Source organism: Neltuma alba, unplaced genomic scaffold (genome assembly GCF_004799145.2).
Source record: "Neltuma alba isolate B1F8T4 unplaced genomic scaffold, ASM479914v2 tig00010082_pilon, whole genome shotgun sequence".
NCBI classification, from domain to species: Eukaryota; Viridiplantae; Streptophyta; class Magnoliopsida; order Fabales; family Fabaceae; genus Neltuma; species Neltuma alba.
The window spans coordinates 662,065-674,144 of NW_021635040.1; positions in this window are offsets into that span (position 1 = coordinate 662,065).

Below are 12,080 nucleotides of genomic sequence, written 5' to 3' on the forward strand. Positions count from 1 at the left end.
CCACTGGTGTAAAACAGAGCAAAATCAACACTCTCACCACAGAATTCGAGCTGTTCAGAATGAAGAATGGAGAGAGTGTCCGAGACATGGAGGTCAGATTCTCACATCTCATAAACCACCTCACGGCACTCGAAAAGAAATACAGTCAGAAAGATCAAGTGAGGAAAATACTGAGCAGTCTCACAAAAGAATGGTAATCGAAAGTGACAGCAATTGAAGAAACTAAAGGAGAATTAATTAGGTCTGTTGCAACGCTGTTTGGAAGTCTTGCTGAATATGAGAGCAAGCAAAGATACAAAAAGGAGATGAACGAGAAGAACTGCAAAAGTATCGCTCTTAGAACTCAAGAGAGCAAAGATGACAATGAAGATGATATGGAGGATGATGAAATAGGCCTTATAGTCAAAAGGTTCAAGAAATTCTACAAGAGCAGATCTAGAAAGAAGTTCTAGTCAAAACACAGAGCCTCAACATCTCAGAATGAATCAAAAGAACCTATCATCTGCTTCGAATGCAAGAAAACAGGACATATCAAGGTAGAGTGTTCCCAACTATCCAAGATGAAGGATAAAGAAAAGAAGAAAGAAAGATTTAGAAAGAAGAAAGCCTTCGTCACATCAATATGGGGAGATAGCTCTTCGGAGGAAGAAGAAGAAAGTGATGATGAAGAAACCGCTAACATCTGTCTCGTGGCCCAGGAAAACGAAGAATCAAAGACAGATGGGGTAATCGTTTCTGAACCCTCTTATGATGAATTACAGTCTAAATACAATGGATTACATTTAGAATTAGTAAGAATTGTAAAGGAGTTGGTAAGCTCCAAGAAAAGAATAAAGTTTCTAGAGGAACAACAGACGAAGCCTGAAGATAATGTAGACCCGCCTCCGGTATGCAAGGAATGCGAAAAGAATAAAAAGAAGGCTAAGGATCTCACAAGAACTTTAGAGAGATTCACTAAGGGAAATGAAATGCTCAAAGTGATCCTAGGAGCTCAACGGTGTTTGATGGATAAAACGGGTATAGGATATGATCCTATTCAGGATAAGTCGAAGGGAAAGAAGAAGAGTAGTGGTAGATCGTATCTCACATACTTTAGAAATATTGTTCATTCTTCTAATCCATTTACACTATGTTCTTACTGCAACCGTAAAGGTCATTCAACCTCTTCTTGTTATCACAAGAAGAAAGGAACTTACGGGACATTAAAATGGGTACCCAAAGGTACTTATGTGCCTAGGACAACTCATACTAACCAAAAAAGACCCAAGAAGATATGGTAACCTAAAACATGATTGTGTTTTTGCAGGTATGCCTCAAAGCATCCAGAACGAACAAATAGTACATCGACATATGACGGGTGATACTGAGAAGTTCACGTCTCTCAAACCAAAAAACGGAGGCAAAGTAAGTTTCGGAGGCAATCAATCTGGAAGAATTGCTAGAATTGGAGAGGTAGGAAGTGACAAAGGCATGAAAGTTGAGGATGTATACTATGTGGAAGGTCTGTGTCACAATCTACTCAGTGTTAGTCAGAGTACGGATTAAAAACAACTGGGTGATCTTCGATTATGAAGAATGCATAATAATAAGCAAAGACGACCTACCTTTGAAGAAAGAGGAGTTGAATATAAAGCTGAAGCTCCAAGGGACAGTAACTGTTATGCACTTCAAATTGATTCTAAATCTTTTGAAAACTGCTTTATTAGTAAAAAGGAGGAAAGTTTGATTTGGCATAAAAGACTTGCACATGTTAACATGAATCAACTTTCAAAATTAACAAAAAGAGATTTGTTTGTTGGTTTACCTAAATTTCAGTATGATCATGATATTATCTGTGATACATGTCAAAAGAGTAAACAAATAAAGCCTTCATTTAAATCAAAGACGACAGTCTCAACCGAAAGGCCACTCCAAATGCTTCATATGGATTTGGTTGGTCCGTCAAGAGTGAAAAGTTTCAGTGGAAACCTGTACACTCTTGTGATAGTTGATGACTATTCAAGATTCACTTGGACTTTGTTTCTTTCCTCTAAAGATGAAACGTTCAGTACATTCATTGTTTTTGCCAAAAAGGTCCAAAATAAGAAAGGTATTTCCATTGTGTCAATCAGGTCTGATCACGGAGGAGAATTTGAAAACAACAAATTTGCTGACTACTGTGATGAGCATGGAATTGACCACAATTTTTCAGCACCAAGAACTCCTCAACAAAACAGAGTAGTAGAACGAAAAAATAGAGTGCTCACAGAAATGGCAAGGGCAATGCTGAACGAGAAAGGAGTCTCACAAGTATTCTAGGCAGAGCCAATGAGCACGGCTTGCTACATCTCCAATAGAGCCTACATCAGAACGCTACTCGGGAAGACGCCATATGAGCTATACAAAGGAAGAAAGCCTAACTTGGCTCATTTAAGGATCTTCAGGAGTAAGTGCTACATTCACAACAACAAAGAAAACTTGGGTAAATTTGATCCTAAAGTTGATGAAGGTCTATTTCTTGGTTACTTTAATTGTAGTAAAGCTTATAGGGTTTTTAACAAACGTACTTTTACAATTGATGAATCAATTCATGTTGTGTTTGCTGAAACCGAACCAATTTGAAAACCTCTAGATGATGATGTTGAGATCGTTCAAAATTTTTAAAAATTGGATTTGAACAAGTCTTCAAACAAATTACCCTCATAAACCTCTTCAGAAAACAGGGATGATCTAAATGAACCCTCTTCACAAGAAAATTTAGAGCAGCCTAAGGCTTGGTGACATAACTGAGATCATCCACTGGAACAAGTCATTGGTAAAGTCAATGAAGGGGTCAAAACCCAGAGATAAGTGTTCAATGAAGTGCATTTCTCTGCATTCATATCTCACATTGAACCTACCAATGTTGACGAGGTACTATCCGACGAATTCTGGATAGTCGCAATGCAGGAAGAGCTTAACCAATTTGAGAGAAATCAAGTTTGGGAATTAGTACCTAGACCTAATGATCATCCAGTCATAGGCACTAAATGGGTATTCAAAAATAAGCTTGATGAGTTTGCACAAATCGTCAGAAATAAAGCCAGATTGGTAGCTAAAGGTTATAATCAAGAAGAAGGTATTGATTATGAAGAAACATATTGTCACATCCAGTAATATGGAAATTGAGAATAAGGGTATTCCTAAATATTTAAAGGCCAAAAATGATGAGGAGAAATAGAAGAGTTTTGGTGGAAAATAATTATTATAGTTTTCCAAGCCAATTATGAAAAGTTTGACTAATTAAGGAAAATTGGTCAAGTATAATTATGGAAAAATATTTTCAAGCCTCAGAAAATTAAGAAAAAATAAGGATAAGGTTTCTTGAGAATTATATGGGATTATAAAATTGGTTTTATGACCAAATTGCCCCTAGAGAGATTACAAAGGAATTTAAAAGCAATTTAAACCAATTTAAGGTCGTTATTTGGAAATTTCCAAATAAATATATTTAAGGGGAATAAAATTCCAATTAAATTTCAATGATATTTCAAGGAATTATAAGAGATTATGAAATTAAAAGAAGGCCCTCAAGTATCCAAGATTTTTTCCAATTCCTCAGAAAAGTGGAAAAATCACTAAAGAGAAGGAAATTAGTTTTTCATTTTATTTAATTATTGGAAAATTTAATTTGAGACGAAGAGGGCAATTTGGGAAGATAAAAATGAGGAGAATAATTTATGGATCTGACAAAAAATAATCACAGGGGCCAGAGTACTATAATTATAGAAAAGACGTTAAACCCGGAGTAAAGGTGCACCGATAAAGCAAGACTAGAGTCTTGCAATTCAAATGGTTCACACTTAGCCATGTGTCAAGCCTCTAATGGGTGGTAATTAAAGCTTTCCAAGTGTCAAGCTATCAATGGAGAGGATCTTGACTTTGGAATTTAATTACATTATGATTTAAGTTAATTAAGAAAGAAGATTAAGACTAAGTAGGCTCTTGACACTTGGCTCCTCATTAATGATGGTTGGTGGGATATTTTGGTGCACTGAATGAGCTTCTCCTCCCCCTAAATCTGATCCATATTTCGTGCAAGGCATGAAGAGAGGGAAAAAGAGAGAGTTCAAAGGAAAACCAAGAGAAAGGCATCAACTTTAAGCATACAAGTGAGATCTAAGGTAAGTTTTTGGTTCTAAGTTATTCCTTGCCTTGTTTGCTTGAGTTGTATGGTTGAAATTTCTGGTTCTCTTCCTCGTTAAGTGCTGGTCGAAATGCTTCTTGTGTAGGGGAGGGAGTTTAGTTGTTAGATCTTGCTAGAACACTTCAAAGCATGTTAGATCCTAGTGGTTACAAGAGTTTGTAGGTTGATTTTGAAGTGTTTTCTTTGCTATGTTGCTTGAGATCTATTTCAGCCAAAGCAAGATATGAACCCTAGGATGTGTTTTTCAAAGTTTTGAGGCTTCCATTGTGTAAGCAAGATATGAACCCTAGGATGTGTTTTTCAAAGTTTTGAGGCTTCCATTGTGTTCAAAATGAAAAATGGTGTAGGGTAAACCTAAAGAACAAAAGTTGGAAGCCATAGAATCAAAGTTGTAATTTTTGAAAAGTGAACCATAGTGGTTCGGCCAAGCTGAAACTGAAAGAGGGAATTTTCTTTTGCTAAATCCAAGTAGATATTTGGAATCTATATGAAAAATCATGTAGGATTGAGTCAAGAGGGAATTTTTAGGGTTTATGGAAACCAACTCTAAAAATTCAAGAACAAAGATGGAAGTTTTAAGGGGCTTAGGAGTTACTTGAGTTATGCAATTGATTTTATAAGGAATGGTTGATGATTCTTGCTACCCTTTTTGTGGATTGCCATGTTAGGGTTTGGAACTTGTGGAAGGAAGAAGGAACAACAAGAAAAACAAAAAGCATTGGATCAAGGTAGTGGGATCTAATTAGCCATTAATGTTAACTTTGCATTGTTATTTATAGCATGTATGCTTGCTATTATATGGTTGAACTATGATGTTGTGATATGGTTGCTCCTTACATTTATTGCCATGACCTTGCATGTTGAGGTTGCCTATTTATAAAAGATTAGTTCTCCTATGATAGCTAATGTTGAAATGCTTTATAATGATGCATGTTAATGTTTGGTTGATTGATCTTGCTACTGGGATTTCTTAAAATCTCATCCCCCAAATATAATCTAACATTTTAGGGCCTGAAACTCCTATGAACAAGCTGCAGATTGGTTATGTATATATTAAGCTAACAGTGTTGTAAGCACACTGACACTGCCATGTTCGTGGAACTTTTTGATTATGCTCCCGAATGCATTTAATCACAAAATTTGGTATGATGAAAGATAACATCCTGAGATTCAATTTGATAGCTAATAAGTTGAAAATGGCCAAGTATACGAATTTTAATGATTTTTCAAAGTTCAAGGTCAGAATCTGGGAAAAAGGGTTCTTGGCAAATGGACAGTGTTGCATTTCACAAAAACCTGATGCTTTTTCATAAAGAATTGGATCATGAGATTATTTTTCCTTGAAATAGGACTTAAAGATCTTTAAATAGAATTTTGAACCACCCCATTTGGATTTTTTTGGAATAAGTTATGAATTTTTAAAGTTGGGCCAGAAAAACTGGATTTTTACCCCATAAACAGTAAAAATCCGAAATTTAGCGTTTTTAAGGTGAAAATTGAGCCCAAGACCATCCAATGTGGTCTAAAGTGGTTTTAAATAAAACCTAAGTTGATATAATAGTAAGGTGTGACACATATGCTCCAGTAGTCAGACTAGAAGCCATACGAGTACTTTTAGTGTTTGCTTGCATTAAAGACTTCAAATTGTATCAAATGGATGTTAAAAGTGCATTTTTGAACGGTTATATTTTAGAAGAAGTCTTCATCGAACAACCTCCTGGTTTTAAAGATTCAAATTTTCCTGATCACGTTTATAAACTGAAAAAGGCTTTATATGGTTTAAAGCAAGCTCCTAGAGCTTGGTATGAACGACTTAGCAATTTTCTGATAGAAAAAGGATTTGAACGAGGCAAAGTGGATGCCACACTTTTTATTAAAAGAAATAAGAAAGATCTTTTGATTGTTCAAATTTATGTGGACGATATTATTTTTGGTGCTACTAATGAAGATCTTTGCCAAGAGTTTGCTAAGCTAATGCAAGGAGAGTTCGAAATGTCAATGATGGGAGAGCTAAATTTCTTCCTGGGATTACAAATCAAGCAGAAGAAAAATGGCATATTTATATCTCAGACAAAATATTTGAAGGAGTTATTAAAGAAATATGGATTAGAGAATGCCAAAAGTGTAAAGACTCCTATGAGCTCAACCATCTCGCTAGATGCAAACGAAGACGGCAAGGACGTGAATCTGACTAGATACAGAGGAATGATCGGCTCATTACTATATCTTATTGCTAGTAGACCAAATATTCAATTCAGTGTGGGAATGTGCACAAGATATCAATCAGCTCTAAAAGAGTCACATGAAGAAGCTGTCAAGAGAATTCTCAGATATCTTGTAGGAACTCAGAATTTAGGAATCTGGTATCCAAAAAGGGGAGCAGAATATCTAATGGGATACTCAGATGCAGATCATGGAGGATATAAGACGGACAAAAAAAGCACCAGTGGACAATGTCAATTTTTCAGAGGGTGTCTTGTCTCGTGGTCAAGCAAAAAGCAGAATACTGTGGCAATCTCCTCAACTGAATCACAATATGTAGCCACTGCCTTCTGTTGTGCTTAGATCTTATGGTTAAAGCAACAACTACAGGATTTAGGAATCAACTTACGTGAGATTCCAATCCTATGTGATAACACAAGCACAATAAGTCTATCCAAGAATCCAGTCCATCATGCCCGAACTAAACATATCGATATTCAACATCATTTCATTCAGGACCATGTTCAAAAGAAAGATGTAAAGGTTGAGTTCATCCCCACTAAATATCAAATAGCTGACATTTTCACAAAGCCCCTGGATCAGCAAAAGTTTAACTTCTTTCGAAGGGAATTGGGAATGGTAAATCCCAATGAACTGTAAGAAATCTCATGTTATCTCTCAAATTTGAATGTTTAAATTTAATGTTTTGATGATTAGATAACTAACTTAAGCATCAGAGTAGATAGAAATTTGTTTTACAGGAAGCTCTATTTTGTTGGAAAAAAACAAAGGTAAACAGAGTGTGAAATGATCGAACAAGAGATCGATAGTCATAACGCTAAGAAGAAGCAATTTATCAATCACCTTATCGATAAATTCAGCATATGAAGAAAAAGAAAGTAATTCAGAACGTTGATTATCAATAAGCTGATCGATAAATGGATTATCGATCAGAACATCGATCAGGAGCGCTAAGATACTGAGACACTTCCTTCAGAATTGGTAAGCATTAATTGATAAGCTAATCGATAAATAGATTATCGATCAAATGATCAACAAATAGACCAGGTACGTGTTTCTGTTACTAATTTTATCGATAACATGTTTGATAATTGCTTGATCGATAACTTGATCGATAATTCTATTTTGTGTTCTTGTGTGTTCTTCATATTTATCGCACACGTGATCGATCATCAGTTGATCGATAACATAATCGATAATTCTGAAGCTTATAACGGTAAATTTTTGAAACTCCTCTGTCAGTTATCAAACCCTAACTCGAACATTACCCATCCCCTGTTTCTCGCAACAGTCAAGAATCACTGTTCTATTAAATTTCCAACCTCTCTTCTACTCGAATCCATCCCTACTACCTTTTCAACCTTCACCGAGCTTAAAACACATCCTTTCAACCGATCAATCTCTCAGAAATTCCTCAGTACCTCAGAAATGGCGCAAGTGAAACAACCTAACGTGGAGAGGGAAGAGAGCTCTGAGAAACAAGTTCAATCAGGCGAGACTACTCCCTCGGGCACTAAGAAACGATACAGACCAAAAGTGAGGGAAGAACCAACCAAGAAAAAGGGGGTCCTGAAAATCCGAGAGAAGCAAACCAAAGAGCAACCAAGAAAATCTCCCCGAGCCAAGTCAAAGCTTCCTATGATCACTGAAGAATTTGAGACTGAGTCAGATGAAGAAGCCTCAGTTCAGAACGCTGTGGAGTCAGCTCTGAAAATTTCTGTACCCAGGCAGTCTAGACAGAAAACACAGAGAACAAAGGAAGGAAGCTCTCGGCAAATCCCCACTGAAGGTATATCAACTGAGTTCTCTGAGTTGTTAATTGGCAATCTTGATAGTGAAGTAAATATAGCAAAGTATAAAATTGATTTTGCCAATAGAAGATTCTGACCTGTGGTATCTGTGGACATAGATAGCCTAAAGAAAAACAAGAAGATCAATCTCGACTTAGGTAACCCACTGCAGCACTACTCTAATTGGTTAATTATAGGTGGTGAATACTATCCTGAGGTAGTTAAGAGATTCTACTGCAATATGGAATCAATAGAAGAATATGATGATAAGGACAATCTAATAGAAGATTATTTGAGGGTCACATGGAGAGGCAGATCGTTCAAAATCACTAGTACTAAGTTGAAGAGTTGCTGGGGATTTAGGAATTTGTAAGAGGGGGAGATATGAATGAGATAAAAGCACACAGAATTTTGATGTAGAGTGATGATTACCCTGGTGAGCTGAACTTTCTACCTAAGCAGATGTGTGATTTTTATCGAATAATCCATTACATCTACTCTAGGAGCATGATAAATAAATCTGGAAGTTTCTCACACCTTACTCAGGATGACTATCTTCTTCTGGCTCGGATTATTAGTGGGGAGAAGATAAATATTGGGGATCTAATCTACACTGAGATGAAGGACTTTGTCCTTAACAAGTCCAAATCCACCCCAATTCCCTACCCTCAACTGGCTACCTACCTCCTACAAGCACATAATATTGCCCCATTTGAGCCTGGAGAACTCAAGACCAAGGTTCCTGCTTTTGGTCTCACGCAGCTCAACAAGATGAGGATTCCTATTCCCTTCAAACCATCACAGAAGATATCTCAGAAGGATAAAGGGAAACAACCAGTTGCAAGTACCTCTAGAACTCAGGATGAGGATGAATCCACTGCAGCTCCCTCTCATGCCCTTGGACCATCTTTTCTAGAGAGATCAATCAGGGAGATGTTTCAGACAGAGCTTCAAGAGTTTGAGAGGAGAGTATACATCACTGCCAAAGATTATGGGGAAATCTCAAATAGGAAGTCAGAGGGCATTTCCATAATCCTGGACCTTCACTGACAAGCCATGGTGGTTTTGGAAAAGGAAGTTTCAGAGAGATTTGATTCAGTGGACAAAGAGATAAGAGAACTCAAAGGGATGGTAGCTTCTCTCTGCAACAACTTCACTACCCCCAGCACAAGTTTCAGCTATGAGGACCTCTTATCTCATCCACCCTCTCCTCCTCACCATAAGCTTGCACATCCTTCCTCTCCTTTACCCACTTCTCCCATTACTACTTCTCCTTCTGTCCCATCTACCTCTGTCACTCCCTCTACCACTCTTGCTCTCGTCACAGTCCCTCAGCCAGTTCCCTCCTTACATTTTCCATCATTTTCTCCACTTTCTCGTCTTCCACCTCTTCCTATTCCCTTGACCATTCCCACTGTCCCTACTCCTTCCCCCTCCTCTGATGCTGACAAAAAGGGGGAGAAGAAAACTGATGTTGATTAGATTTTTCTGTTATTTAGTTTTCTGTCATTTTTGTTCCTAATGTATTTTGCTGTTGTCATTCTTGTTACTGATGTATTTTGGCTACTGTTGAATGTTGACAGCTTATGTTTGATAGTTTATGCTCTCAATGAATGTTTGTTGCTTTGATTTGTCTATTGTCTTAATTTTTGATGTTTCTGATGCTACTTGTTTAATATTTCTTACTTATGTTTTGTCATCATCAAAAAGGGGGAGAATGTTAGGATTATAGTTTTGATGATAACAAAGTAAGATAAAAGTGGTTCAGTGTGTTGATCGATCAAGTATTTATTGATAAGCTGTTAGATAAATTGACAATTTAAACAAGTAACATAACTAATATTTTGATCGATAAGCTGTTTGACAATCCATTGATCGATAAAATGATCAATCATCCATTGATCGATAAAATGATCAATCATTGTTAACGTAGAGGTTATAGAAGTTTACTGTGAATTATCGATCACTTGATCGATAATGTAGATTAATCAAACATGAAACATATAAGACAACCAAATCTGAGGTGTATTTATCGATCACATGATCGATAAATCACTTATTGATAAAGACTCCGATAAATGGTAATACACTTTACTCGTTCTGCACTTTGATTCTGTCATCATTTATCGATCACATTATCGATCAACCATTTATAATAATATGATTGAACATTGTTCGTTAACTCTGAATGCAGGTACTTATCAAAGCTGCTGATCGATAACCTGATCGATCACCAAATTATTGATCACATGATCGATAATTAGTGTTTCATCTGCTCTTACCTGGTTCTTCTATAGTCAAATTATTGATAACATTATCGATAATTGAACCATTCTACATAGTTCTTTTTCACATAACGTGATCGATAAACAGCTTCAGGATAAAGTCTCTGTCTCACATTTTATCGATAACTTGATCGAACATTCATTGATCTATCACCTATTTGATCAATCCACTTAGTCTTTGCTCTTCACTGAATATTTTTCACATGGTGTTTATTGATAACATTATCGATCATGAGTTTATTGATAATGTGTTTGATCAACATTGACTGAAGTTTCATTTCTCTAACATTTGGATTATCGATAATCTGATCGATTAACTGATCGATCATGGAACTCCTTTAGTTCAATTTCAGTTAGCTATGATGTTTCTCATATTCAATTATCTATTTTCTTTCAAACTGTTTTTAGTATGCATGATCATCTTGATTATTTTGCTAAGTGATTTATGATCAAAAGTGACTCTGATCTTTCTCTAGTTTACATATCTGCATAAGTGTCTCTGCTACATTTTATCAATCACTTGATCGATAAAGCAATGATCCATCACTTGATCGATAATCCTCATTAACTGATTCAAAAGCTTTCACTTTGATTATCGATAACCTGATCAATCAACCAGTGATCGATCAACACTTCGATCAAATATGTTCAGATTATTATTGATAAACCTTGTCGCTAGGTAATCAAAGTTTTACTAGGGAAATGCAGCAAGTGAGGCACTACCTAGGTCATTCTTCTCAAGGAGCCTTAAGTTGTATTTCAATTCTTAACAATTCACTTTTAATTATCAAATTACCAAGATGAAAGCTTGAGTTTCAAAGAACAGAAATTGAAACAAGAAACAAATCTAATAAAAGGTAAAATGCCAAAGAAGATTCAGATAAGAGATAGTAGTTCCCCTAGCAATTTATCCAACCTTCCTTGTTCAATCTTATAATTTGGAGTCTCTTAATGTCAATTAAATGGATAGATTCAGCTACTGCTCAAATCTCTCTTAACACAGATCAGAAACAATTATCTTACTAGATTCATTGTCTTAGTCTGTGAGAAGGAAAATCAATTGACAAGAACACTTAAAAAGCGAATTGCAATTCTCTAAGAATGATCACAACTGTGAATCATCAATTTATTCAACCAAAATTTAGATTTACAGAACAAAAGTCCAAGTAAAAATGAATTAGATTTACAAATCAACAGAGAATCCTCTATTCAACTGAATTAAAGGACACAACTCACATCTGAATGTTCAATCAGATCTAAATTCCAAGAAACATAAATCTAATCACTCAACCTTCATTCTAATCACAATTGTTCAACTGAAACAAATGAACCTTAGAATGGAAAGTGGAAAATAGATCTAAAATGACTCCCTGTTCAGCTTCATGAACTCAAATCAGCCTCATTGCTAGGAAAACTTGGAAATTCAGCTACTCATACTCTGGATTAGGGTAGAAGTAGCAAGAATTGATGAAAGATTCATGGTTGATTGGTGGAAATTGATGAATTTGGATGAAAATGGAAGAAGGAATTGAGAGAAGGCGGAGAGAACAAGAAAATCACGTCTGGAGATGAATGAGAAACTGAAAAATGGTCTCCCTCGCTGAAGCGTGCGACTTT